General features: G+C 49.5%; 1 protein-coding gene across 1 annotated transcript in view; it reads right to left on the reverse strand.

The window, feature by feature from the left end:
* LOC122374999 (neuropeptides capa receptor-like) overlaps positions 1-13,206 on the reverse strand; it is a 62,216-nt gene that overhangs the window by 10,306 nt on the left and 38,704 nt on the right. The gene's annotated exons all lie outside the window — the stretch shown is intronic.

Below are 13,206 nucleotides of genomic sequence, written 5' to 3' on the forward strand. Positions count from 1 at the left end.
ATGTAAGAGAGCATTCATCGGGGAATACAGCGCAGCGTCCATTATTAATTTTCAGCAGCCTCTGTAAGCTCGATCGATATGACGTACGGTTTTGGCTCATTTAGGTAATATTGAAACCTTTAACACCAGAAGAAGTTGTATTTCTTGCATGTATTAATTGCTCAAAAATTTACATTATAATTACATACATACATTGTCGAGTAAGAAAAAGTTGTATTGGCAAGAAAACTCAAGGACAAGCAAATATTCGGCCTTTTCATCTGCTTTACAAAACAGTGATGATTCAGATGAAAATCAATGCGGGAGAAAAATGACACATTGGGTGGAGACTTCCACTGGCGTCCAACTGGCGTCTAACTGAGCAGACGTCCAAGTTGGCGTCTAACTTGGCGTCTAACTGTTGGACGGAGACTTCCAAGCTAGACGCGTCTAAATTTAGCCGTCGCCAGATAGACGCAGCGGCCGTCCAGCTAGACGTGTCTAAGGCTTAGACGCGTCTAGCTAGACGCGAAATGGAAGTCTCCACCCAGTGTCTCCTGAATTTGAGTGTAGTGTAAAGAGTTGAGTGACCATATGAGTCGCAGGAAAAGCAAATCCACCAATTCACCGAAATTAGAATTGAGATTCTTGCAAGGAAAACTGTACGAAACACGATACCCCCAAACTTTTACTTCTCTAAAACTGGATTGGATGGAGATAAGCCTATCCTCTAATAACGCCACAGAACCTGTATGACGGATGGACTCAGCCTCCAACAGTGTCTAGGGATCTGTATCGGTCAGAATGGCCTGGCTTCTGTGTTTTGCAGCGACGTGACGCGGTCGGGTGCTCAATCGGCCACCGATTCTGGAGATGGCCAATCTGGCGCGCCAGAGACGTGATCGGCGCACTGAGAGGGTCCTCGAGTCCATCACTGCCCCCCCCCCCCCCTCCACCGATACAGGGCTCTGTGGCTGCGCCTACCGACCGCCCGGACATGGGAATGGAAACTGGGACTGAGACAAACTGGGACAACTGGAACAAAGGAGCCATGGATATGGCAACTGAATATGGCTCGATTCGAAACGCTCAATGTTCATTGCTCATTTCATCCGCATTGATAAACTGCAAGCGACATTTCGGCAATGAACCGGAAGGGTGAGCTAGTTTTCAAGGAAAATAAGCTAGCAATTGAAAAAATGAATACATTTTTCTTTTCCTTTTTGTGGAAGAAAATGGACTGATCCGGCAAAGGTTACTATGCGCATAATTCTCATAAGTGACAACAAATAGCGCTCTGGTGATTAACGAACAGTCATCAATAGCCCCGTAATTGTTTTCTTAATGAGGCGGTGCTTTAATGCACGGGGCATCAAAATCAACACGAGACGCGAAACCTTTGACCCATTCAGCCTGTCAATCGTATCGCAAAGATAAAGTCGGAGCTGTGCTGGACGCAAAATCTCAACTTTGCACCAGGTTCAATGAAGCCGCCGCAGTCACGAAGATCTATGCAATGAATAGCTGTAATCACCCAAATCAAACTAAAGCTAGTCTTTAGAATAGAAGCTGGTAGGTCCATCAGTTGAAAAGGCTGCGTATGGAATAGATGAACTTTACGGTAAGTACCCGGGAACTTCAAATGCCTGAAATGTTTTGTCTATTGCAAGACAATGGTGCATCTGCAACTGGTCTGATATCCTTTGAGGATTCTAACTTGACGTCTATGCATACTCTGCAGATTATTCCAACGGCAGCACGCTAGCCCATTAAACGAGGGCTTCGTATGCAGTTGGTTCTTACGAAGAACACCATCGAAAGGAAGTTCCAACGGTGACTGGTAGACCGTATGGCCCGGGGAGCCCCTCGTTCGTGTCATTCATCTCGAATCCCAATCGGGGCTAGAACTGCTGTAACTCTACACCCCAAGAGCTCCCCCGCTGCACTGTATGTATTTCACACCCCAAGGGCTCTGTAGGGTGTGGCTTTCAAGTGGATCTGTGGCGGGCTGAATCCGGACTGAATCCGGACTGGATCTGGGCTGGATATGGACTGTCTTGACGGACATGCGATAACAGTATCCTTTCCCAACCACCTCAGCCGCCGACCCTACCACCACCGCCCGTGCCGCCACGGAGGGATCAGCCCGGGTGACCTACGCCCGAATCGCCTATTCCATCGAATGTCTACGCCCGGGTGACCTACGCCCGGCTGACCTACGCCCGAATCGCCTACTCCATCGAATGTCTACGCCCGGCTGACCTACGCCCGGCTGACCTACGCCCGAATAGCCTACTCCATCGAATGTCTACGCCCGGCTGACCTACGCCCGGCTAACCTACGCCCGAATCGCCTACTCCATCGAATGTCTACGCCCGGGTGACCTACGCCCGGCTGACCTACGCCCGAATCGCCTACTCCATCGAATGTCTACGCCCGGCTGACCTACGTCCGGCTGACCTACGCCCGAATCGCCTACTCCATCGAATGTCTACGCCCGGCTGACCTACGCCCGGCTGACCTACGCCCGAATCGCCTACTCCATCGAATGTCTACGCCCGGGTGACCTACGCCCGGCTGACCTACGCCCGAATCGCCTACTCCATCGAATGTCTACGCCCGGGTGACCTACGCCCGGCTGACCTACGCCCGAATCGCCTACTCCATCGAATGTCTACGCCCGGCTGACCTACGCCCGGCTGACCTACGCCCGAATCGCCTATTCCATCGAATGTCTACTACCGTACGGCCTGCCCGTGTTCGTGGAGCAGTCCCTGCTGTATTATCGAGTAAGGATTTACCCATTCACTACGCCGGCTGACTGGCGGCCCCATCCTTTGTTTGCTCTATTGTCGTCCGTCGCCCGCCGCGGCGGTGCCCAGGCCCGGGGGTCGCCTGGCGCAGCGGGGGGTAGCGTCCCGCCCCGCGGCCCCTCGCGCGGCGACAGGTAACATGCCGCGGCGCACGGCTCGGCGGGCCGCCGCCGCCGCCGCCGAGGGAGTTGACGCTGACAAGGATGAGGGCCGTGGGCCCGTGGCATCACCTGGGTTTGTATGGATTTTTGTCCATTTGGCCGGCTGGCTTAAGTCACCGATTACATTAAAGGGACAAGTGAAAATGAGCCCCTGCACGAATTAGTGTCTTTGCTAACGGCTAACTTCAATTGCAGGAGGGTGAGGAGGGGTCGAAAGAACCACCCAGTGATTCATCCCTTGATTGAGCTATAGGGAAAGCGGGTTTGGCGAGTGGAAGCCGATGGAATCAATTTTAATTGTCCTAAGAACAACTTGAACAGACTTGACTTTTCGAACAACTTAACAAGTGTCATTGCCGTAGAGTGCATCAAGTTTCAAGTTGAACATATATTTTTTTTTTTGAAAAATGTAAAGTAAAGCCCTGCTTCTCCGTCAAGTGACGGTGTATTCAAATAACCCGACCGTTGGGTAACTTGAACCAGTGGCGGCGCCACGAATTTTCGCCAGTGGGGGTGAGCTTCAGGTGACCCGACTGTTGTCTGATAACCCGATCTGCAAAATCCATGAGCTCCTCGCCCCTAGATGCTGCCAATTAGAAATTATCATGGTTTCAGGTTTCATGCATGCGTATTGAGCTTAAGCATTAACCCTCCCGGGCCCGGAACGGGGGGGGGGGGCGTTTTTCGCCTCCCCTGGCGAATATTTGTGATACCATATGAACGCTTAGGAGTAGACAGTAATCAGTAATCAGTACCTAGTTCTTTTTTTACCGTAGTGCGAATATATGCGTTTCTCTCACACACTATTGATACCAGAATAAGCTCTATTAGGGCGATCCATATACATTTCCAGATAACCCGGATATACATACCTACCTATCACATTTTGTCATACCTCCCTGAGCTCAGTCTCAGTCTAAGGGTTCCCAAAAGAGGGTGAACTCTTCTCTGGCCGATTTTGACAAGCTGCCTCTCAACCTCCTCGAGGTCAAGCTCGAGGGCAGCCTTCTGGTGAATGAAAATGAGTAGGAAAATGAGTGGGAGTAGGAGATATGCGACAGACGGTCTGAGAACGAACGTTCTGCTGATGCACTTGATACGGGAATCGTCAAAAACAGGCGTACTATTATAACCGCCTATCATGAATATTGCACCCGTCTTCTGTTCCCATTTCAAAATCAGCCAAATTTTGTGGGGGTAAAAACATAGTCTTGCCCCCACGGCCTCCTGCCAGTGGGGGCAGTCTGCCCCCACTGCCCCCACGGTGGCGCCGCCCTTGACTTGAACAGTCTTTCTTTCCACGCCATGAAATAGTTATCTGGCTATCACCGATGTTGTTTGGTGTATAAACAAATAGGCACAACACAACAGCTCTAACATACCTTATTGAAGAAAGATTAAAACAACAACAAAAATAACCGTTGCAGAATATCAATATCTGCTTGCTGCACACCAGCCAGTTGACAGAGGTTGGCTTCTCTCGTCAGTTGACAGATCGTCTATATCTCCGTTCGGTAAAACCTATCACAACCTTACCACATCTGTTAGAGTGGTGCCAATTGGATTTTGTACCTTCAGAACTCCGATTTTGTCCTATGCTCAAATCGGAATTTGGTTGGAAAAAGGCAGCATGCTTTGGACAATATTTGTCAATCACTTGCAACACTTCAGCATTTTTATAAAGTAATCGTGCACACCAGTAAAACGCCTTTTGGGGCGACCAACGGAGTGAGCGGGAGGGAGGGCCTGGCACGTGCGAAATTGCGAGGGGTACCACCAAATAACTTGCGCACTGCACCCAAAGACCTACTAACCGGTCCCTAGTGTCTGTAGTGATGTGCCAAATTTGAGCGCAATCGGCCTGGCCGTTCTCGAGATCTGGAAGCGGCACCCTGCATGTGCGCACGTGCCAACTGGGTCCCAACTGACTTTTGCACGGCACCCTACCAACTGCTCCCTAACCGTGTACCAATTTTGAGCGCAATCGGTCCAGCTGTCCTCGAGATCTGGAATCAACCCCTGCACGTGCGCACGTGCAGCAGCACCCCAAATCTGGCACATGGATATGCATGGCTTAGTGGGTGCCTACCTACATGCTAACTTTCAGCTCAATCTTTCGGTAAAAAATATTTTCGGGTCATGTCAGGTCACCGTGCTATGACATGACGTCACAATAGGTAAAACCTCCGACTCTTTTCGACAAAATCGTACATCTGGCGTAACTGGGCGCGATCCTTCCGTGTGACTTATGTCAGATTTTGACAGGACATAAATCATTACATTGTATATTGACCTTTCTAAGGTCAACGAAGGTCATTGACCTCGCATGTCTGTGTTTAGTGGGGTTTCTTGAGGTCCTGAATCCGAATCTGTGGTTTAATCTTCATCTAAATGCTTTCAAAATTGTTCCTTGATCTTTATAAGGTCACCTCAGGCCAATTAGGACCGTCCTCGCCAGCGGCGGGTGTGACTCTCGTGTTCCCGGGGACTATGTCACGCCAGTAATGACTGAACTGCAGTGAACTATGCATCATTTTGTTGCTAATTCATTGAGAAACACGGTCGTGAACGTTTCATGTTGATATCTTTCATAGAGTTGCCATTATTGGCTAAATAGCTTGGAAAATTATAGCTTTTCCCCGTAATTTGATCGTTGACTAGCCAAAACGGAGTCAAATACCTATGCATTGACCTAGGATAAAAAATATAGGTACCACCAGTCGCGAATACTCGTAAAGAGCAATCGACTGGTCTTTGTTGGGAAGCGCTACGACGCTTAGTTTCGAAACGCCAGGAGGTCGGATCCCCCCCCCCAGGCCGCGTTACGAAAAATGCCCTGCCAGGGCGAGGGTTATAATAGCACGATCTAGGCGTCCAAAAAAGGGATGTCATATTGATATGCAACGTAGCATTTGATGAGCGGCTTGGTAATGTTACATTGTCCTGGAGTGACTCAATTCAGTTATCTTCTGGAACACTTGCAAGCTATATATTAAAAAATATCTAGGCGCGTCCAGTGAATGCTGGAAGGTATTGGAAAGTAATTACACACAGCGACTATTTTCTATTCAGATCATGACGTTAAGTGTGTAAAATAACAAATGCAATAGCGATTGAAATGAACATTTTTTGTAGGTTCACAGGTGAACAAGAGGTGCCAGGTGGATCATAGGTGGACCCCGGAAAAGAAAGGGAGATCGATTTCACCTGCCAACTTCGGTACCCTGACGCCATCACATAATTAGACTATTGCCAACACGTTTTCGTGATATCACCAACGAAGAAACCGATTTATGTTGCATTTTGTGTGCTTCCTAATTCGATTACCTGTATCCGCCTTTTATTTTTCGAAATGGTTATATTTATGATTCATGTTAATATTTGGTTCATTCTGCATCGATCGGCAGTAATTATTTCAAAATTAGTTTTAAAAAAAACATGGTCGTGGTGAGCAGTTGAAAAATGTTGTATCATTTGCAGTTTTTACCTCCCCCCTACTACCCCCTATTTGTTTTTTGTTTTTACTTTTCTTTTTTTTCAAAATTTAGATCACGCGAAGCATAACCGCATACCGCTTGAAGTTTGACAAATCGGCCGGATAGATCTCGAGACAGCAAGGGGGTCCTAAACAGCCCCCTTACCACTAGGGGTAGCCAGGAGCCTGCCACTAATAGGGTAAGTTGAAATCAGCTCCTAAAAACTACGCTGAGACTTTATGAAACGACAAACAGGTTTATCCAAGGAAAATGACCTTGACCTGATCTTCATGTGACCTGGACAGTGGCCACCCGACCTATAAAAAAAAAAACTAGGTAGTTTATCACAAAGATGAGTGGAAATGACATTTGACAAGACAATAGCCATTTTCAAAGCGGTCGTCTGGCACAAGTTTTGCCACATTTGGTACGATCTGGTTAAAATAGGCTCAAATCATAGATGATTCTTAGTATGTTTCATCTTGGGATGCACTAGTTGCTCAATTCATGGATGAGTGAGCGGCGCCATAGGAGATCCGCAAGTGGGCCGGGGCAGCGCAGGGGATGGGCCCCGTCACTGAGCCGACCATCGGATGCGCCCATTGTAAGAGCGTACCGGGCAGCGGAGCAAATCTCGGACCCACCTCAAAGGTAACCCCATCAATCAGCTTCCCACCCCTGCCGTCTCATGACAGGGGGCGTATCTGAACGGTGGCGGCAGCGTAACCGTGAGTCGAGCCGGGACCGCGCGGTGAATAGGGGGTGGACGCACCTCCCAGACGGTCTGGCGCTCCTGCACCGCGCCCTCCCGGCTGGGGCCGGGCTCCCGGTGCCTGGCCGCACAGCGCTGGCCGTACATACATGAGCTCAGTGTTTACATAGTCAAGTCGCTTTATATGACCTTGTTTATAGTGAGTATTATTTGTGCACAGTGTTATATGATCTCTCACGTGACTATATACGATGTAGGGGTTGCCGGTAGCCATACTCAGGTCAAACCAATTAAGGTATTGCTATGAATAGAATCAATCTCAATTAGTTTATGTGTAATACCTATCAAAGCGTCATCAAAGCCATCATCATTGCTTCAATGTTTCAATGCATTAACTCTCGCCCGTATTCGGGTATTTTGCCAGCCGCGAACGTATATAAGGGGAGAGGGGTCCGTTGGACCCCCTTGCCGTTTGGCCCCTGATCGACCCACAGCTTCGCGGGAAGAAACGAGCGTGTTGCCCGTGAAAAGAGGAAGCCGATGATACCCAATTTTAAGACCCTAGGTTATTGGTTGACCTTGCAGGTCAGGTCAATAACCCAAAAGTCGGGAAAATTAGGCCCTGTTAGAACATCGTAAAAAGGTTGCAATGCGGCTTTCTCGGGGTGCTGATAACGAATTTGCTTATAGATATTGTTATTTGACCTGGGACGGATTGCCTTTGCCCCCCCCCCTCCCCGACAGGACGTGGAAACTGCTAGACCTGAACTCAGATCGGCACGTAGGCAAGTTCAAGCTCAGATCGACACGTAGGGGACAGTGAGGAAAGATGGCTTCTCGGGTATTACGCCAAAGAATCTCTAGCGTTATATAATACTGAACGTGGCCGGTGTAAATACATTTTCAAGGCCGAGGTCCTTACTGGATTTTTGAACGAGGCCGAAAGCCGAGTTAAAAAAAACAGTATGTAAGGACTGAGGTCTTGAAAATTTATCATTGGCCGAGTTTGGTATGTATTATACTGTATGCCAACGATAAATTTATGTTCTGGACCGAAGCTCTTAGCCGACTTAGGAACGAGACCATCCCAAAATATTGGCTTAAATGCATTCTGGTAATGCATTTTTGACCGTGCGTGGTCAATTTGCTTACACCAGTACTACATCCCTCCGGCTAATGTATTTGAATAGGCCAGGCATACAGTAGGTAATAAAGAAAACAAAACGGTCAGTTGTTTGTTGTTTCAATCAGTTGTTGTTTCATTTGTTTTTAAAAGAAGAAGCAAGGATTGTTTACTTATACAAAATGTGCGTCTTCAGTGAAGTTAACGACGCGGATGGGCTTGTGCAATATGGGCTTCTGATTGATTCATGTTATATATGACTTGTGTCGTGATAGCATACGTTTACGCAGTGATTGGGTGACTGTGCATCTTCTTTTTACACGTTTTTCCTATAATAGGCGGATCCAGGATTTCAAATAGAGAAATTTCAAATTGCTATGCACCGTACCATTTGCTGAGCGGTTTGGTAGTAGTTTGGTTGCCCTGGAGTGAACCAAATTGCATCATGTCGCATATGATGCATCATGTCGCGATTCGGCTGATCACCAGGAACGCAATGGCACCATTTTTTTTTTTTAAGCTCTCGCATCATTATGTCCCAAGTTATTGGCAAAAAACGTCATTTGACCTCAGTTGACCTCATTTGACCTGACCCATGGATAAGTACACCAAACAAAGAAGCACCAAGTGAGCTGCTGTTAACCCTCGCCGGCACAGGCCATTTTGCGTCCTTCGACGGCACAAGGGGGGGGGGGGTTGGTACGACCCCCTCGCGTTTGGCCCCTGATCGAGCTAGAGCTTCGCGGAAAAAACGAGCGTGCTGCCCGTCACGAGAGGAAGCCGATGATACCCAATTTTAAGGTCCTAGGTCATCGGGTGACCTTCCAGGTCAGGTCAATGACCCGAAAACCGGAAAAATCGGGACCTGTTATAAAGTCGTAAAGTGTGGCTGCTATGTGGTTTTCCGGGGTGCTGATCACGAATATCTTAACTTGAACTTAATTAATTAATTAAAGTTAACTTAATAATTAAGAAAAACAAGTACACTTAAGCAAGCTAAAAAGTATATCATTCGACGCGCCTTGACGTGCTGAGTTCACTGGTGCTTTTCTTTTTGCTCTATCTTAATTAGATCAAAAGTTATAAGCGAAAAACATTTGACCTATTTTAGCGAAATTTTTACATTTATATCCCCCAACCCCCCCCCCTAAATATTGACCTAGAGCAACCAAATTTGCACAGGGGTGAGACCTTCAGGGGGCACACCTACCTACAAAATTTGGTGTTTCTAGGTGCCATAGGAGCCAATTGGGAGGGGGGATCGCATCGACCCCCCCCCCCCCCTGCCAGGCCGTGTTATGAAAAATGCCCTGCCAGGGCGAGGGTTAAAAGTACCGCGCAAAGTGACGGTGGATCCATCAACCCTGACCGAGGAAGGGCTTACTAAAATTTGAAAGTCACCGAACCAGTTGACATGGGGAATGGACGACTTGGACGAGGATATCCATTGTTTTGGTGACTAGCAGTCCTTCTTCCGTCAGGCTTGATGGATCCACTGTTACTTTGCGTGGTACTTTTAAGACATACTGTACAATGACGTAAGCTTTAAAACCTACCACGTGGAGGCTTGAGATCGTAAATAAATAAATATAGATAAATACCTAATAGTATATGGTCAAATAACTAGTCTAACGGTGACACACCCCCTCGCCAGTATTGGTGTTTTGACAGCCGCAAACGTATAAGGGCGGGGTGATTCCGTTGGACCCCCCTTGCCGTGTCACCCCTGATTGAGCTAGAGCTTCGCGAAAAAAGCAAGCGTGTTGCCCGTGACAAGAGGAAGCCGATGATACCCAATTTTAAGGTCCTAGGTCATTGGTTGACCTTCCAGCCCAGGTCAATGGCCCAAAAGTCGGGAAAATCGGGACCAGTTAGGTCGTAAAGTGTGGCTGCTACGGGGCTATTCGGGGTTCTGATCACGAATATCATGTTAGTTTTTATCACAGATGATGTCTTCATGCTTTTAGGCCAGGTCGGGTCAGGTCAGTTCACGTCAACCAGTAGTGGTTTTGCCGGGTATTCGTAGTAGGTGTCAACCGCCTCTGACAGCTTCATAACATGTTACGAATACGATGGCACCAAAACTACTTCGTAAATGCTCATATGGTTGCTAAATTCGAATTAAGCTAAAAAAAAAAACTAGCCTAGTAACATGCAAAAGTTAACCGAGCTCATTTAAGGTCAGTGACCTGACCTGAGCTTCAGGTGAACTTGACACCCACCCTAACGCATAGGAGCAATATCATATCACATGTTTGAACGCTTGAAACCACGAAAAGAGTGCAAACGCGCGGCTAATAGGAGACGACATACGCCGAATCGCGATTCCGGCCAAACATGGTCTCGAAAAGTAGGTCACAGGTCAAAGGTCATTTGCGTCAGGGTCATGAAATTGTCAGGGTAGGTGTAAAATTAATGAACGCGAGGGTAATGAAAGTTTCGTCGCGATCAGCGGGTTTTTACGCGAGTTATTTGCGAAAGCCGAGAGGGGGCTGTTCGACCCCCCCCCCATACCGGCGAGGGCTTAGGGGGAGGGGCGTTTCTCACGGTTCTTCCTACCTAAGATCATTGTTAAGATCTGAAATGAGAAATTATAAATCATGGCTCACAGCAGGGCTGAAGCGTGAAATACGCAAGCACGGCTACTCAAGCTTGATCAGCTCAACGATTGAAAAAAAAACAAGCAGTTCAGGCTCTCCGCCGATGATGACAGCCTGGTCGGGACTCGGGTAGGTCGCGCCGCGACAGGATCCGTCTGCTTTGTGCGGCGCGGCACGGCGCGGTGGGAGGGAAGGCAGGCGATGCGTCTGAAAGGCGACGCTCGGACGTCCCGGGAATCACCTGTCACCATGCGGCGCGGCGGTCGGTCCCTCCGACCCTTCCCATTGTTACCTGACTGCGGGTGCCGGTTCCCCCGGAAGGGTCACTTTGGTATGCGAAATCTTCACTCGGTAATCGGACAGGAGGGGAGCAGTAGACATTCGATGGAGTAGGCGATTCGGGCGTAGGTCAGCCGGGCGTAGACATTCGATGGAGTAGGCGATTCGGGCGTAGGTCAGCCGGGCGTAGGTCAGCCGGGCGTAGACATTCGATGGAGTAGGCGATTCGGGCGTAGGTCAGCCGGGCGTAGGTCAGCCGGGCGTAGACATTCGATGGAGTAGGCGATTCGGGCGTAGGTCAGCCGGGCGTAGGTCAGCCGGGCGTAGACATTCGATGGAGTAGGCGATTCGGGCGTAGGTTAGCCGGGCGTAGGTCACCCGGGCGTAGACATTCGATGGAGTAGGCGATTCGGGCGTAGGTCAGCCGGGCGTAGGTCACCCGGGCGTAGACATTCGATGGAGTAGGCGATTCGGGCGTAGGTCAGCCGGACGTAGGTCACCCGGGCGTAGACATTCGATGGAGTAGGCGATTCGGGCGTAGGTCAGCCGGGCGTAGGTCAGCCGGGCGTAGACATTCGATGGAGTAGGCGATTCGGGCGTAGGTCAGCCGGGCGTAGGTCACCCGGGCGTAGACATTCGATGGAGTAGGCAATTCGGGCGTAGGTCAGCCGGGCGTAGGCCACCCGGGCGTAGGTCACCCGGGCCTGAGCCGCCACGGAGATGATTGTGGACGGAGTAGCCAATAAGGCACAGCCGCGAGCCAATTTCCGTCTGTTCTTCATGGAGAGGCGGCGACTGATCGGGACACGGCGCCTGTTAGTGCCACCCTCAGAGCGGAGGTCACGTGCCAACATACTTCGGGGGGGAGGGGAGGATGGAGAAAGAACAGAAACAAAGAAGAACGGGGCGGGTGGTGCGCGGAAGAAGAGAGGGAAGAAAAAAATGAGGGAAAGAAATAATGTGAAGGGTCATGACGGAAAACGGTAAAGATGAGGATGATGAGGCACAGCAAAGGGAGAGAGAGAGAGAGAGAGAGAGAGAGAGAGAGAGAGAGAGAGAGAGAGAGAGAGAGAGAGAGAGAGAGAGAGAGAGAGAGAGAGAGAGAGAGAGAGAGAGAGAGAGAAAGAGAGAAAGAAAGAGAGAGAGAGACGAAGGAGAAGGAGAGAGGGCGAGGGAGGAATGGAAAGTCAGACAGACAGGTGAATTTAACGTAGTTTTAGGTATTTACCATCTCTCAATGTAACTTACGACCTGTCGGGTGGAAGTTCACAGAACTGACCTAAAGTAACACCCAAGAGAGATTCTTTCCGCTCCCATTACGAAACTCAATCGCTCTTCCTGGCAGTCACTACGCTCGTTAGCTCTGTTCGCATTCCCGTCGCACCGCCACCAGTGACGTCATTGGCACGCGTGACGTCACTGAGGGGCCGGACGTGGCCGGTCTCGCCAGTGGGCCGTCTCGGTGGCATCTCAGCCGCATCGTCACCAGAGCGTTATCGTGACACTCTCGGCGGGCCGGAGGATGAGGGCCGAGTGCTGCCGCTCCTCCGACAGGGAGAGAGCGGGGAGAGGACGGGAGGAGAGAGCGGGGAGAGGACGGGGGAGAGATCGCTCGATGGGAGCGCATGGCAGGGGGCGGCGCGGAGGGAATGGGAGACGGGTAGAGGAGAGGAGGGGGCCGACCACCTCCTGTGGCTGCCGCAGACAGGCAGAGCACGAGCCCATCGATTGAGCGGACCGGAATCGCTCGTTTTACGTGTCTGACCGAGTCCTGTCACCAGACAAGCTCTCCGGGAAAGAAGGGAAAAGAAAACAACCTGCTGTCTTTTGACCATCTATTTTCAGGTACCTGCTGCTAACAGGGCTAAATATGATGCAGTGAAGCAGAAATGTTTGCAAGGATAATATTGCGGTGCGTGATAACGAAAAAAGTTTGAATATTCTCCTCTTCATTTGTACAGAAATTACCGAATATTTATTTGCATTAAAGCAAATCTTTTGGCTACTGAGCATTGTTCTCAAAGAGATATTACTAAGCGACATTGGTCATCAGTTACGTATGC

This window comes from Amphibalanus amphitrite, unplaced genomic scaffold (assembly GCF_019059575.1).
Source record: "Amphibalanus amphitrite isolate SeventyFive unplaced genomic scaffold, NRLGWU_Aamphi_draft 001754F_arrow, whole genome shotgun sequence".
NCBI classification, from domain to species: domain Eukaryota; kingdom Metazoa; phylum Arthropoda; class Thecostraca; order Balanomorpha; family Balanidae; genus Amphibalanus; species Amphibalanus amphitrite.